The sequence below is a fragment of the Bison bison genome, unplaced genomic scaffold, assembly GCF_000754665.1.
Source record: "Bison bison bison isolate TAMUID 2011002044 unplaced genomic scaffold, Bison_UMD1.0 scf7180017864223, whole genome shotgun sequence".
NCBI lineage: Eukaryota > Metazoa > Chordata > Mammalia > Artiodactyla > Bovidae > Bison > Bison bison.
In genome coordinates, this window is record NW_011494795.1 from 571,877 (window position 1) to 577,828 (window position 5,952).

Here is a 5,952-nt window from a genome sequence, read left to right on the forward strand (position 1 = left end):
CGACAGGATTCTGCAGGGCAAGGAAGTGGAGCAGACACGGCCCCGTGAGTCAGGGTCGGGCATTCGCTCAGTCTGAGTCAACCCCAACTCACCTGCCAGCTCAGGGCCAGAGCTCGAGGTGTGGGTGGGCTGGGCTTCGGCACTTCACCCCCAGACCTTGCCCATACATGTGCCATGGTGCCCTGGTCCAATCCAGGACCTTGATTCAGGTTGGCTCCTTTTATTCTTAGAAATCTGGGGCCCGTGCAGTCCTAAGGAAAGTTCTCCTGTTGACTGAACACCGCTGTGTCTGAGCTGAGTTCTCACGTACGCTACTCCCAATCCTGTGAGATTGGATTTAGCAGCCCCAATTTTTCGGAAGAGGAAACAGAAGCTCTCAGCAGTTTGACGCAACTGGTTCACAGCTGAGCTGGAATTCACATGTCACCACCGACCTTCCTGGGACAAGGCTGAGGGAGAAGACCCTACCTTGGTGTGTCCAATCTTGTATTCATTGACATCCAGGTTGATGGACCCCAGGAGCAGCTCTGAAGCCTCCCTGTTGTTCACGAACCCCTGAGGAATCACGTCGGGGTTCAGCACTTGGTACCTGTTGGGAGAGACAATGACAGTCCCCATCCTCCCCAAGCTGGCAGCCCAGGAAGTCTGCCTGCACGGTCACCGTCCATCTGTGAGATGGCCTTTGAGTCAGGTGTTAGGCTTGGTTTGCCGAGGCCCATGGCAGGCAGAGGGAGGGGCCTTGCAAGAAGACACCAAAACCTTTCCTTCCTGATCTTTTCTTCCAGACCTGGCAGAACCACTCCTTTTCCTGACCTGCCAGCAGCCCCCTTTAGTCATTCCTCAGTTAGGGACTTCAGAGGGCTTGGACAGGATGACCTCTAGTGACTCTTCCCGAACCATCATCTGTGACCATGTGTTCTAACAGTTAGGAAGTAAAAGAACCCCTAAGGTGGAGGTCTCAGTTTGGGCTCCCCAGAAACAGAACTTGAGACCAGGGTTCAAGTGCAAGTAGTTTATCTGAGAGGTGGCAGAGCTGGGGAGTGGGGCAGGGGAGCCAGCAAAAAGCACCTCGTCAAGTCAGTTATCACCACAGGCATCTGGGGCTTCATGCTACTGGGGGACCCTGGTGTGCGGGACTAGCTCCCCCTAGCTTACAAGAGCTTCTGTGCGTCTCTTACCAACCCCGCATAGAGTGATGTCACATTAGTAGCTTGAAATTACCACATGGTGGGAGTATTTATACCTTAGAAATCAGTAGATACTAAAAATCAGGGCTTCGTTTCTTTTTCTTTTTAAATTTTAACTTGGAGCCCTGTTGTTAAACATTTACCAACACACAGCTGTCTGACAGCCAGTATAGAAGATGCCTCAGAGTTAGCCCATCACCAAGGTTGGGGAGCTGAAGTATTTATATGCCAACTGTCCTTAGTCCTTTTGGTTGAGAGCTGCTCCTGGGCTGGGGTGGGGGTCATTAATTGCTGATCATTTCAGCCTGCCAAGAGCGAAGCAACTTTCGCAGCCAGAGAGAGCACCCAGGCAAAGAAACGGGGTGCTGGCCACTGAAAGTTGTGTCATTGTGTACAGAAGTAGTGACAATAAGACACTGTCCATCAGGTGCCCACAGTGCCTGCTCCAACGGGACTGTTTATCAGGAGCCAACTGCGGACACCGAGAACTGTGCTCAAGGCATCAGGAAGACACCGCTCACCTCTGTGTGAACTCGGTACTGCAGCCTGTTTGAGAAGCCCTTCCTACAAATCCGGAGGCCTTCCAAGATTCTGTTGCAAGCCAGCTGGTGCATGATCAGGTGGGCGGCCTTCACGCCTGCCAAGAGGGAGGAACAGGACAGGGAGTTACTACCCTGGGGTATCTGAGGCCACTTCTTGTCCCTCAAGGACGCTGACCTGCATATCCATGTCCTATCTCCTCCTGTCACTGCCCCGGAGGGGGGTCCCAGGTCCCCCACAATTCAGCCAAGGACCAAAAGCTCTCCTGAGTGTGACTCTGGCTAGACCAGCCGCACTCAGCTATACAGAGTAGCAGCTAGAACGTGCTCTTTGGGTGATCCATGGAGGTTGGAGGTTCTTTCAATGCCCTGTCCTGCCCCAGTCAACCCCAGTGACTACAAGTGGACTTAATGTGGCACGAACCCCAACTTCACACATCCTGAAAGCTTCCAGCTGGGAGGCATGTTCCTGTGAGGTACCTGATTTCTTGAACTCATGGGGGACGATACAGCAGACAGAATGTGGGGAGGTGCCGTGCAGGGTGGTCATCAGCTTGTTCCACTGCTCCTGGGGGTGGAGAGAAAGGAAGCATTAGCTCCGTGTTGGTGTGACAGGACACCTGTGCTCAGAAGAGGTATTTGTTTAGAGTTTAATTAATTTAACTACGATTACAATTCAGTTCTTCGGTCACACCAGCCACTTCTCAGGCACTCACAAGCCATGTGTGGTTGGTGGCTATCGTACTGGACAGCACATTGGGCAGCGGCACCATATTGGACAGGAGAGAACATTCCACCATTGTGGAAAGTTCTGTTAGATAGCAGTGCTCTCAGAGGTCCAGGGACTTGCCCAGAGTGACAGGTTTTACAAGAGGGATCCTCTGAATTCAGTGCCGGCTCACTGTAGAATCTCGCTTCTAGAAGGAATCGTAATGCCTGTATGGACAAATCCCTCCCCATTCTAAACCTCCCTACTGAACCCTCCTCTTCCACTTGGGATGCGGTGGGGTGGCCCATTCTGCCTTGGGAAAGCCAGATCCTTGTGAAGCACTGAAACCATTCTATGTGCAACGTCTCCCCATTGGCTGCATTTCTGCACTTCAGAACATATTTCCAGTAATGCCCAAACTTTGTGGAAGTTGTGACCAGCCCTGAAGACCCACTGGCACAAGACCTTAGGCATTGGTATTTCCACTTGTTATGTTGGCCAAGTCCCATCATCCCCTGGGTTTTCAGTCCGAAACAGTGCAGTTGGACTGGACCATCTCTAAGGGATTTTCCTGCCCTGTGGTCTGTGGTTTTTGTGGCCTCTGCAGAAGGAAACAGACCCCTTGAATGAAAGAGGTGACCAAAGGCATAGAAGTGGACTCATCCTATCCTGAGCTGCGAATTGGCAGCCCGACCACATCTCCAGTGAAAGGGAAAGTTGGGGGTACTGGCCACCAGGCGACCTCTGGGGCAGCACCTACCTACTTACGCTGTAGTAGCTGGAGACAGTCATGAAGGAGGACCCTCATTTCTGCTTCTTGCTTCCAGCTAAGGAAGAGAGAGAAGCTTGCTTCACGTCAGTGGCCAGCAGAGGGGCAGGCTCTGTGACAAGGATGTGTGTTCTCTGGTTTCAAAAAGGATTTTCTGGGGACTACTGAGGGGGGCCCTCCACACCAGGTGATTGAGATCTACCAGGGAGAGGGTGAACGGGCTGCCTGTGGCATAACTCACAGGGAGTGTTGTGCGCCCTGGAGGGTCTGTGGCCCTGTGTGATTTAGGGCTGGCCCCAGGCCGCTTGCTGCTGCCACTGCCTGGGGAGAGGAGCCCACAGACCATCCAGAGGAATTGCATGTTGGTGGCGAGCACACCTCTGAGCCCAAGAATATTTGCAGTTCTTGTCCCTCTGAGTGATGACCCTGTTGGGTGTTCCCCTGGGGCCACAGAACCTCAGCAGGGTACAAGGCAGGCCTGGGCTTGACATTTGGCTCAGACAGGAGAGCGGGAAGCAGAAAATAAGCACAGCGCATTTGGGTGTCCGCTTCTCCAAAGCAATATTGCTCCCCTTAGAGGTGGTATGGGCCCTGTGATCAAGTCAGCTGATGGAAGCTCCCAGGATGCTTCTGCATCACTTTATTGCACTAGCATTCATAGACAATCTCAAGCAACTTGTTATTCATTCATTCATTATTCATTCATTTATTCAACAATAATTGAATACAAGAGTTTGGTTTTCTTCTTTCTTCTTCTCCTGGTCACTAAAGGGCATCAGCACAGAGAGACTGGACATACGAGGGAGCAGCCATACCCAGAACCTCCTCTTCTTTGAAGAGAAGGGCCAGGATCCCCAGGCTCGACTTTTGGAACGAGCCCACCACTGACTCATTCAGGGGGTCTTCGTTCTTCTCTATCCAGCCTGTGATGTTGTAACCCATCTGGAGGGGGGCAGACGCCAGTGGTTGCATTTCAACCCCAGGGCCACCTCACAGCCAGATCTTCGGTAGCGTCTCCTGGGGCTTCAGTTCTTATCCTGATGACTTGCCTGGAGTCCTGGGATGGCCCAGAAGCCCCACGTCTTGGGCATTTGCAGTTTGCCTGTGTGGTGCACCCCATCTCTGAGCTGTGCCCACATACCAGGATTCCCCAGTTACTCTCTGCCAAGTGTGACCTTCTCTTGAATGTCTGGCTTTGCTGGTCACCCTGAGCCTCCCCAACACCTGGGTCTCCTTCTACCCAGGATGGCTGATCTTACTTCAGTCTTAGCTATTGAGCTTGACCCATGGAATCCCGAGCCACGTAAAGAACTCCCTACAAAGGCATCTGTTCTCTCCTTGCTGAGAAGCTGAGAAGCACAGCTCCACCCCCGCTCCCTGCCACATTGCCTGGTGGGAGGGGGGGCTCCATCCATCCAGCACCAACGGCCCAAGTCGTTGGACACACACTGATGTCTGGTTCCCATTTTGCCAGGTGGCCCCAGCTGGAGAGGTATAGAGGAAGGCACCTTTCAGATCCTTCCCCTGAGCATGGAGAACCTAGGGATGCAGATGAGAAGCCAGCACCTTTGGGCTCTCCTTCTGCTACATGGTGTATGACATTCATCACCTCCAGGCCCCTTCTTAGAGCCTTCTTGGAAGTGCACAGGCCCCCCTTGACTTGGGATGTACCATTGCTACAAACACGGAACCCTCTTCATTTCATCTTAGGGGCTGAGGTGGAGCACTGCAATTCAGCCCCAAGCCCGCTCTGGGCAGTAATGGGCATCATCATGGTTGTGGAGACCATAAAAGCTTGGCTCCAATACCCAGTCAAACAGCAGCTTTCCTGACACCTCGGTCCTAAGCCTGCCGTTTCCCCGAAGCTAAATTCACAGAGGATCACCCGATGCTGTGGCACCGGAGGCAGTGGCATTGACTGCAGCACTGCTTTATTGGGCTGATGGAATTTTTTTCTTCTTTTTACAAGTGTTATTTCTTTTTCTTTCTTTCTTTTTTTTTTGGCCATGGTGCGAGGCATGTGGGATCTTAGTTCCTCAACCAGGGATTGAACCAATGCCCCCTGCAATGGAAGTTCAGTTCAGTTCAGTCACTCAGTCGTGTCAGACTCTTTGCGACTCCAAGGACTGTAGCGCGCCAGGCCTCCCTGTCCATCACCAACTCCCAGAGTTCACTCAGACTCATGCCCATTGAGTCGGTGATGTCATCCAACCATCTCATCCTCTGTCATACCCTTCTCCTCCTGCCCTCAATCTTTCCCAGCATCAGGGTCTTTTCAAAAGAGTCAACTCTTCCCATCAGGTGGCCAAAGTATTGGAGTTTCCGCTTCAACATCAGTCCTTCCAGTGAATATTCAGGACTGATTTCCTTTAGGATTGACTGGTTGGATCTCTTTGCTCTCCAGGGGACTCTCAAGAGGCTTTCCAACACCACAGTTCAAAAGCATCAATTCTTCCGTGCTCAGCTTTCTTCACAGTCCAACTCTCACATCCATACATGACTACTGGAAAAACCATAGCCTTGACTAGACGGACTTTTGTTGGCAAAGTTATGTCTCTGCTTTATAATATGCTGTCTAGGTTGGTCATAACTTTTCTTCCAAGGAGTACGTGTCTTTTATTTATTTATTTTTTTTCGTGTCTTTTAATTTCATGGCTGCAGTCACCATCTGCAGTGATTTTGGAGCCCAAAAAAATAAAGTCTGCCACTGTTTCCCCATCTATTTCCCATGAAGTGATGGGACTGGAT

The 5,952-nt window shown here is 51.6% G+C and overlaps 1 pseudogene; it reads right to left on the reverse strand.

The window, feature by feature from the left end:
- The window catches only part of LOC104992785, a 45,384-nt pseudogene that overhangs the window by 20,072 nt on the left and 19,360 nt on the right, over positions 1–5,952 (reverse strand).